Source organism: Cyprinus carpio, chromosome B2 (assembly GCF_018340385.1).
Source record: "Cyprinus carpio isolate SPL01 chromosome B2, ASM1834038v1, whole genome shotgun sequence".
Taxonomy (NCBI): domain Eukaryota; kingdom Metazoa; phylum Chordata; class Actinopteri; order Cypriniformes; family Cyprinidae; genus Cyprinus; species Cyprinus carpio.
In genome coordinates this window covers 12,538,626-12,549,955 of record NC_056598.1, presented here as the reverse complement: position 1 = coordinate 12,549,955, position 11,330 = coordinate 12,538,626, and positions in this window count along the sequence as shown.

Below are 11,330 nucleotides of genomic sequence, written 5' to 3'. Positions count from 1 at the left end.
CTGCATAAACACTTTTGAGTGATTATTCCTGAGAAACATAAAAGATAGGCTACTCGATTTAGTTTACCAGTTCAGGTGGAAATGAGTTTCAAAGGCATGCCGGAAACCACGATCGCCAGAAGACAGGTAAGCTTATATTGTTTGGCTGAGCAAATTAGTAGACTTCTTTAGAAGTCATTTGCAACTGCATTTAGAGTTAAAAAGTTGTTATTCACTGAAATTAAATTAACCTCAACTCTGTCAGCATTTTGGTTATTCTAATGAGGTTTAAAGAAGAGATGCTTTAAATTTGAATTATGAATCGTGAATACATTGATGTATATAATATATCTTTACCAAAAAAAAAAAAAAAAAAAAAAAACATTTTTACATCACTCAAAATGTTACATTGCTAACAGCTCTCAGTATCTGTCTTCCTGACAATAACAAACATTTGCATCACATGTGGTGAGAGATATAGGAACATGTTTTCTTGAATGTAGTTATGCTATGTTTGTTCCAGGTTTATCAGTTCTCTGGTCATATACAGTATCGTATCAGACACAGAACAGCTGGTCCAAGCAAAGAATGCTGGAGTTCAGGGGTCCTTACGGACTTGCTGCTTTCATCTCCTCCATTAACGTTGCTCATGTGTGGTGGGTGAGTCCCAGTGCATATGCCCACCACTTCCCCTCTGCCCCATTTGCAGTGCAAGTCTCCCATGGACAAAATGTAAATTAAAAATGCATTGGATGTTTCGAATGACATTTCAAGAACTCTGTACCCAGAGGGAATCTATCTTGATTTTATTTCTGAAGATTTCTTTCAGGCTTCTCATAAAATGAATTTAATTCAAAGGAAGGGCATAACAAGGGCATGAATCATTGTCCAGATAAAGGAATGCAGAACACAGTGTGTGAGATATTGAGTTATATATATATATATATACACATAAAAAAAAAAAAAAAAAAGTAAAAAAGTATCTTTACATAGGACAGTTTTCATGTTTACACTTGACAGTAATGTAATCTTTATCTATTTTAGTGAGCAGTGGTTTAAAATCCTTGGAAAAATGGTATATTATTTTGGGGAATTTGCTACTGTGTACCACTGAAATGTAATGTACTTTTATTTGATTAAATTTAAGGAAAATACATACTTTTAATAACTTTGAAAAATTGCATTTAGATTTTCAAAGTAAAAATAACATTTTCGTCATATACAGTTATGTCAGTGAGGTATATAATGAGCGCACGAAGAAGAAAGTAAACAGTCTTTAATTAATCCACTTTGAAGGCAGGCAGGTAACACATGCACAACTCAATTTTAACACTGTTCTGATTTTTTAAGGTTTTTAAAATAAGTATCTTGTGCTCAACATGGCTTCATTATTTGATTAAAAATACATTTCTCATATATGGTTCTCTCAAAGATGGTTCTGACAAGTCTGGAAAAGAAGGAGAAAGAGAACAAACAAAATTGCATACTTGGAGAAAAAAAAAGAAGTTAGACTGTTGATAAATGAACTTCTCCTAAAGATTAGAAAAAGTTGCAAAACAACTCCATCAATGAATAAATCTGAAAAATATGAGAGGCATCTGTTTTTTCCATAGAACATAAGCAGAATTCAAGTTTGAAGGCAGCAATAAATAGTTATTTCAAATAGGGCCAAAAAGATAAGCAGCAGCAAGTTTAAAATGTTGTCTGAATTGCCTCCAAATCCTGAGAGAAGTACAAACAACTGGGATTTTAGTGTACTTTGAGAGGCGACAAAGGAGCACACACCAAGGCAGAAAGCAAAGATGTAGAGCAAGACTGTGCTTCTGACCTAAACCAGTCTACATGGGGAGAATGAATTATAATAATAATTTGTTACATTTATATAGCATTTTCTGGGTACTCAAAGCACTTTACATGGAAGGGGGAAATCTCCTCAAACACCACCAGTGTGCAGCATCCACCTGGATGATGCAATTGCAGCCATAGTGCGCCAGAATGCCCACCACACAGTTTATTGGTAGAGAGACCAATCAGTAGATATGGGGATGGTTAGGAGGCCATGATGGTCAGAGGCCAATGGGCAAATTTGGCCAGGATGCCGGGGATACACCCCTACTCGATCTTGAAGGACATCCTGGGATTTTTAATGACCACAGGGAGTCAGGACCTCGGTTTAACGTCTCATCCAAAGGCCGGTGCTTGTTGACAGTATAATGTGCATATAATGCAGGGTTCAAAACAGAGCAAATGGTCATAGTCATAAGGAGAGAGACAATGTTCTATCCCTTCCCTAAGGATAAGTGAAAAGAGCAGGATATTTTTCAAAGCTCTGAAAAAAAGAGGTTCTATTGCTAAAGGGAACAAGAGTAGAGAAAGAGGACAACCTTGATGAGTGCCTTTTGTAATATTTAAAACACAAAAAGTTTGTTCTCACACTGGCAACTGGAGCAGGTTACAGAAGGCGTATCCATGACATAAAAAGGGGCCCAAAACCAATCTAATACAGTGAATAAATGACCCACTTGACCCAGTCGAAGGCCTTTTCTGCATCTTATGAGATGACTATTTCACTGGTTAAAGAGGTGGATGGGAAAAAAATTATATTTAAAAGTTGTCGAATATTTGATGATAATTGTCTTCCTCAAATGAATCTGATATGATCAGAGATTTCAGATTTCAGAGATTATTGAAGGAAGACAGGATCCAGATGGCAAGCCAGTAAGTTAGCTAATAATTTTACATCCAAATTGAACACTTAAGGGCCTCCAACTGCCACATTTATCTGTGCTCTTATCACACTTGAGATATGAGTGAAATCGAGGCCTGAGTCAGAGGGGAGGAGGACCTTTACTAAAGAATCATACATATCTAACAATAGAGGTGCCATATGTTTGGTAAACCTTTTGTAGAAATCAATCAGAAAGCCGTCTGTATCTGCTACCTTACCACTTTGCATAAGCTGAAGACCTTTCAAAATCTCATCTACTGTAACTCTAGAGGCTTATCAAGATCCTCAGCTACAGCTACATCAATCAGAGGAATATCTACAGTAGACTGTCTAAGAAACAATACATTTTATTAAACATTATTATAGAAGAACTTGAGTCAGATTTACTAACAGATTGTGTCAGCGCAAACCGTGTTTTGGCATTAAAATAGTACTGGCATTTGCGCCACTATTTAACGTCCCAAAAATCACGTCTTAAAGCAGGCAGTAATTTGCGCTGCTCTTGCGCTGGTCATTATGAACATGATCTGGCTGCTTGTGTGTTCTTTAATGCGCGCATTGTCAGTAAATCACATGCAGAATTTTCCCCTCCCATTGGCGCTTATATGGAATTGCGCTCTAACGCTAATTTGCCCTGTTTAGGAAATCTGGTCCTTTGACTCAAGTACAAACACGGTCAGTGTTCAGCCTATAAACAACAATGTAAAAAAATAAAACAACTATAAAATCATCTGCTGCTGAATGTAATGTGGTATAATTGCATATGTCACGTTTCCGGAAATCGGTCTTAGTAAACATCTGGCATGTCTAATATAATCTAAGTCAAGCTATTGAGAAAATGATCAAGAGAAGATTAAACAGGTTGCTTTGCAATTAAAGAAAGGTAAATTGTCTTCTAATTTAATCAATTTCAAAAGCTTAATGTTTTTGTATATTTGACAGGCATATTTGATGCCAAACTTGCTTACAGTTCATTCAAGCTGGAGATTTGATCAGATTGTGCATTCCTTTGGTGTTCTTTCCATGACCTTGGCGTTGCTAGTGCCAAGCTCTAGTTGTGCTACTAGAATTCATTCTTCTTTTAAAGTTTGGTAGAATTAAATGTGGAAACTTTGCTACTTTACCTATTAGATTTTGAGTAAACGTTTGTCACTGTACTCTAACTTCAACTTATTTGTGCTCCGCTGGCATGAATAATATATATATATATATATATATATATATATATATATATATATATATATATATATATATATATATATATATATATATATATTAAATTCAGGCCAAAATTAATAGACAGTTCACTGTAACATATTTAATAAACTGATGTGGCCTTGACTGTTCTGCATCAGAGGGGAGAATATGAGGAAGGATCTCTGTCTATATTCAGCAGTGTCACTTTCACATTTCATATGATTTTATTGCACTGAATCACCCGCTAGGTTAGTTAACGAACTTGCAAAGACATGTGGAGCTGATCTCAAATCAGTTTTGCCGAAACACTGTGTGTTTGTTCTGATCTCTTCATAAGTAACTCACGCTCTGACCTTGAGAAAGGTTGTTGATGTGTCAGTCAGCCGCAGTGTCTCTTTCATCCTCGACTGTTCTCCATTAATTTGTAGACCACATAGCAGAGAACTACACAGGCGAATGTACCTTATATTCTGTGTGTGAAGTTCTCATCTGTGAGTAATGAGTGAGAAGCCTGTGTTGGGTGATAAACACTTACCCCATCGTCACTGCTACTGACAAACTAGAACACTACCATTATTTTTTTCTTAATGGAATCTTAATGGAAAATAAATTTAAATGGGCTTAAATATGCACTTTTTACAACTGTGAGATTTTCCAGTTGCTGCTCTGACCAATATGATAGTGATAGATCTGAGGTTTGAGGCTTCAGCAATGTGATTTATCTGTGATATAGGGCTTAAGGTCACAATTAGGGTAAGAATATTGATCTAGAAAACATGTTCTTCTTGGTTAAGTCACAAAGCATGGCACAAACACACTGCAGAGTGGGGTGAAGAACAAACACACATCTGTCAGTGACAGCTGTGCTCTAAGGTCTCACAGCACCGATGCTTCAGCAGCCATGTGTACAGTATGTACACTTTCATTGGGGCACAATAATTTGATGTTTTCCTTTGCTGAGACACAAACTCTGCATTGCAGGAAGCTGCACTTGATTTGGACATAAATAAAATGTAATGGCTCTTGATTTTTTTATATTGTTTTAATTTATTTATTTATTTATTTATTTATTTATTTATTTATTTATTTATTTATTTTTTATCAGGCTGAGGACCTGAAAACAGCACAACATTTGGTTTTACAAATGACTAGTGTTATTGCTTTTGGTATAAATTTAGAGCTGGTTCCTGTTGTGTTGTATCTATTTTTAAAATCAGAGCCAGTGTACAGTATATATGGGTTAGAGTAAAATAAATTGAACAAAAAAAATAATAAATCAAATTTGGTCTCCTGGCCAAATTCCTTATGATATCATACAGTGAACTTCTCACCTGTACAGATCAAAAGTTAAAAAAAAAAAAAAAACTATGAACAAAGGAAGTAATATTTTACTAAACTACTAGCCAAATAATGTGCATTCATTTATTGAAGACAATTTTAGACAAGATAAAAACCTCACTTGCTGCAGGCAGTGCTTGAATATACCAAAGTTGGTGTGCTGCAAGTATTTTATTATTTATTACCATTAATAATTAAGTCCAAATATTAGAGGCTTTGTCTGAAGAACTGAAATAAACATATGATTTGTCTAATATCAGCATCAGCTAACCAAGTACACATAATATATTTCTACACAACATGTAATAGGCTACCAAAAACATTTAATAATATTTCTAACATTTATTCAAGTATTTACTCAAAACCTGAGGAGCTTCTAATGTAATTCTTTGAATGAAATATGATGTAAGCAGGGTGCAACTGACACTCTTTTAGCTAAATGCATATGTTTGCTTATCTTGTAATGAGAGCTCATTTTACCTGCATTAGGATAGTGATATGTCTTCCTTACATCTTAATGGGATTAAAATCTCTCCGATTTGAATTTGAAATGCTTTTAATGCTGTTCTGTACCAGAGTTTCCGGCTTCAATTAAACCTGTACTATCATTCTGGTATGTTCTGTCGGGAATGATCATGGTGCCAGTCCTTTTAAATTCACAGGATTTTGGGAGATTTAGTTTCTTTAGACACTTTTTAAAAGCCACAAATACTGATAGTAGAGTTTTACATAAGTAAAGGGTCTGATATGTAAAGAGAAAATATATTTAATGTGAATTTTCTCCCTCAGTAAGCAGGCTGAATGTGTTTATTAGACTGTATGCCACAGAGCTGGGGGGTTTCAGAGTGCTGAAGCAGAGAGAGAGAGAGAGAGAGGGACAGAAGAATGGTCAGACGATGGGCTGCCTGCCTCTCTGTCTCATTGAATCAGGCCAGCATCTCAGTGCCCCAAATGCATCCTCTCTTACAACAAGAGTTTCCACTGCAGAGATAAAACAGAAAGCTGAGAGAGCAGAGAGCTCCCAGGGCTTACACTAACATGCATTACTCTCTCTACCCTCTATACACCGGCCATTTGCACAGAAACATAATGGAATGCAATGTAATTTTTATCACCTCTGCTCATCTAGATAGTTTGGGGCAAGTTTAATACAGAGGATATAATTTGTCCCATGGGTTATCAAAAAAAGTGAATCACAGACTTAAATGCATCAAAAATATAATTCATAAAAATATATTTATCTAAATTTAAGTTTTACCATTTAAAAAAATGTAAGATGAAGAAATGTTATGGAATGTACCTTGAATCAAGTAAATTTCTGACACTGACCACATGACTTTTTGTACAGATGGTCAGATGTTGTTTTTCCACTGAAGCACATGATGCTTTTTGGATCATTCTTAAATCAGGCTAAGTACTTGTTAATAATGTTTTATACAAATTCATGCAATTTATGCAGATTGATTGCTGTGGCCATTAAAGTAAAAGAGAGGCAAACCAAATACAGTATTAAGAAATTCTGATAGGCCTATTAATTGTAATTTTTCAAATCGGTTTTCACTCAGACTTATTTGGTGTTTATATAGTAAATTATGCATTACATTTAAGTAAGTAAATTCAATATATATATATATATATATATATATATATATATATATATATAATATATATATATATATATATATATATATGTTTTCATATATATATATATGTTACTTTCAAATGCAGAGTTACTGTAGTAGGCTTTGTAATTCTCAAAATATGTTTTCGGATTAGTGTAAAATTGTTGTTTTGTTTGTTAATTAAAACTATCAACAAATCATTTCTATCAATTGAAATAAAGCTGAAATAAAATATTAATATTAGGAAACCTAAAAAAACTCATAATTAGAAAGTGTAAGTTCAAGTGTTGATTAAAAGTGAAACTGAATAAAAAATAAAGCCAAATACTGATATTAAAATAAAAAATATACATATAGAAACTATTTTTTATGAACATTATACAATACAATACAGCTGAATCATTTTTCCTTTAGTTTTTGTACTCTCAACATCTTAAAATATTGATTAAATAGGAAACAACAACTAAAACCATTACCAATATTCAGTAGGGTTTATGAACTAAAAAGTTCATATTTACAGTGAATTTAGTTGATAATCTCTAGACTTTGAGGAACTCTTTATGTCAATCATATAAAACCAAGGAAGTACTCCATAAAGAATTGCACTGCACTCTCATCCCAGCCTTAAAATCTGTCTTGTTTAAGCTTTAGACAGGCACTTGGTTAAAAGTTGCATTAGTGATGGTCTAATTTTTGCTGTTTATTTGCGTAACCTTGCTATTGAATCACACTGAATAACAGTTCCTCTGGTCAAGGTGGTTGATCATGCAGGTTTTGGTTTATCTGGTGTCACCAGCCTCCAGGTCTCTTCTTATGGGAATGCCTTGTGTGGAAAGCACAAGTGTCTCCCCTTGACTTGTTTTTCTTTGTCATTGTGAGGCGCTGAACTGCTGTTGGAGGTGCCACTCAACCCTGTGTCTCTCTGCCTGCATCACAGCTATTGCTGATTTACTCTGACAGTCTGAGCAAAAGGCTTACATCACATCTGCCTCTGCTCTCTTATCAGTGAGGCAGCTGAGAGTCAGCTGTGTGGATCGACAACCAGCGATCGTTCTGAAGATCTGAATGGGACTGTCCACCACACACCACTGGTTAAGAACACGTTTCACTGTATGTCACGCTGCTCTTTAAACAGCTGTGCTTAGTATTTTTCTAATGAGTTAATTGGTTTAAGAGCTAATGAGCTAATGAGTCATTGGTTTAAGAGTAGATTGGTGAATTAATACATGATTAATGACACAAATAACAGGATAACGATGAATTCAAAGGTTTAAGGTCTGCCAGTCAGCTCGTCAGGGTACATCAGATCTTGCAACTCCAGAGTGAGTTAAGTCAGAGATTGGGTGCTTCTCATTTCTTATGTGTGCATCCTCATTTCCTTTCCTCGCTACCTTTCCTAATCTTAGCTCCACCCCCCTTAGGATATGAGGGAAGGATGCAAGGAAAGGAAATGAGGATGGAGGAATCAAAGGATGAAAACTGGAATATTCTTGACCACTAGCTGCGCTAAAGGGATCTGCCCTTATGTTGTTAAAGTTTATTATTTAAGGCATTCATAATAAATATTAATAAAACGATGCCCTGTTGAAATATATGACATGTATGGTTTATTTAAACTGCAAAGGTTAATATTAATGTAAATTATTACAACAGATGTGAAGGGGGAGGAGAGTTTATACATGCGACATGTTTAGTTGATAATACACCTGTGTATCCTTGTTCATGACTCCTCAGGAAGCCTCCTCACTCCTCGATCCTCGCCCCTCGTGGTGAAATTAGAGAACTGAGATGTCCTACAAGATGACTGAGCTAGATCGGTTTCCTGGTCATAGGATGGAGGACGGAGGAGTGAGGAAACATGGAGGAATATTGAGAAACACTCAACATGAATTTCAGTCAGAGTTGTGTGACACTCAATCGCAGTTTACGGATACCGTAAGAATGAATGGGAAGTGCCATAAGATGAATCCCACCTGTTGCAAAAAAGTCTGTGACTTCTCTGATAAAATGTCATTTTTTTGTGGTAAAACTATCTCAAAATAGTTAAATCCAAAAGTATTGTTTAGTGTAAAACATGTTGAAGATTAGCAGATAGGCTGTCGATTCATTAAATGATAAGCTGATTCCTCTAAAAAGTTGTTTATTAAGCATAGTGAAGCCTCTCCTCCACTGACATCCATTAAAAAAAAAAAAAAAAAAAAAAAAAAAAAACCCTCTGGTCTGCCAGACTGGAAGTGTTAGCTTAAACCATTACGCTTTTTCAACTAATGGTTGCAGGCAGGCTTGCCTTCCAGTGGATTTGGTTTAGTTTCATTATTAGATTTCTTGCACATTTGAGACTTTTATATAACTGTTATACCGTATATAATACCATTCAAAAATGTAAAGGAAGTTTGTCCTTGTGTACACCAAAGTGGCAAAAACTATAATAAAGGGTTACAATGGGCAAAAGAACTGAAAGTGATAATAGTAAATATTTCTAAGTTTGAGGTGATGAGCTGATGGGAGCCATTTGAATGCATAGGTAGTAGTGCCATACAAGCCAGTGACAATTATGAGAAGAGCTACACAAAGATGAAACTTTGGGTAAATATCTTCATAACATGTCTGCTAGAATGCAGTCCTGCACATGGAGGATTATTTGATGAGCAGATGGCTTGAATACAGCATTTATCTGAAAGAGAATAAGTAATTTTTAAGCTTATGTTTACCATATTTTTTCAATCAATTCACTAAATCATATGTGAATAAAAGAGCCAAGTTCAAACAGAAACAAAAACATTTCCAGACATTAGTGTATTTTATCAGATTTATCCATATACCGACTTCTAGCCTTTTAAAAACAAAGTATTAGACTTTCTTTGTAGAACTAAAGAAAAAATACTTTGCAATGTCATGTCAGAAATAGGTGAACAACCATTGAATTTTATAATTTTTCTGCTTAATTGAATTTCCATCAAAAAACACATTTGTTCTTCTGAAACTATGATGGTGTCCTTTATTCTGTAGTTTTACGGCAAGACTTTAAGAATGAGGAATTTTAATCATAATTGCATGTCATGTTTTATGACATTATCTATGTACTATAAAAGACATATTTGAGTAATTCAGCTGACTAATCATTCTGTGAGCGATAACAGTAGTTCCCCCTTATTAATCTTCACATGACTGTGAAATATTGACATTTCAATGTCAACAGACCTCTGGTCTGCCTATAAAAGCTTTTAAGATTGAATTTCATCAGCGGCAAAATGAATTCTTCTGTGTTTAATGATGATATTCAGTGCCACTGTGTTTTAGCATCTTCAGTGGCGGGAAGAAAAACATATTTATCTAATGTGAACCGCCTCTGTCTGAGCTCACATGCACAATGAAGTGTAGCCCTCAGGACACGACACCTCTCACATGTTATATTAACCAACCTGACACTGAGCCCTCTCCATTTTTAGATACTTAACAGCACTCTAAATCCAGCTTAGAGGAGAGTTCTCTTCATTATCATCAGGTCAGACCTACACATGCTCTTCTAATCTTTATCTATTTATATATTCACTAAAATATTATCATTCCAGTTCTTAAATTTGATTGGTCAAGCTACGTTCCAACAGTGATGTAAAGCCCAACAGCACAGTGACTGTTGCAGTACTTCATGTTTGCGTGCTACAGACAGACTGGCTGTATCCAAAATTGCTCCTCGTTCACTATTCCCTGTTATTCCATTGATTTAGTCCACTGAATGAGTGAATGATAATTAGTAAGCAAATATGGACACTGAGTGCACCAGAAGTGGCATCTACCAGTGAGAGGCAGGAATTCATGTGGCATGTGTATTTTCTAGCTGCTAGCCATTCAGTGTACATCGTTGTACAGTCATTATTGAGGTGCATTATGGGATTGAATGAGTGCACTGGATAATGTCTGTGGTTTCGGACACCACTATAAATGGCCATCCCCTTAAAAAGTCCACTACATAAGGGTATAGGGCAGGGGGTGATTTCGGACACAGTGACTGTCTTTATGATGGAGTCATTGAATCATTTGCTCAATCGATTTGTTCAAAAACCTGGATTCAGTAATGGAACTAGTAGGTGTGTCCATTCGAATATTATGCACTATTCTATGACATTTTGTTATATAAATAGTTTGAGTAATGTGTTCAATTTCCAGGAAAAATAAACAACAAAAAACTGTACTTCAAATTCCCAGATGATGCACTTAATTAGCTGAAACAATACAAAAAAAAAGAAAAAAAGAGAAATGACATGTGGAATGTTGGGCACTCAGTTGCAGCTTGCCTTTTGTAGCTGAAGCTGAGTGACTGTCAGTACATAGTGTATGGTATAAGTGCAAAGTGTATAGATTATCATTTGAGACATTTGGGCTCATTCACTCCTATACCTCTAACTATAAAGACTATAATGCGTCCAAATTAATGTATGATTATGTTTTGATAATTATAAGGTCAC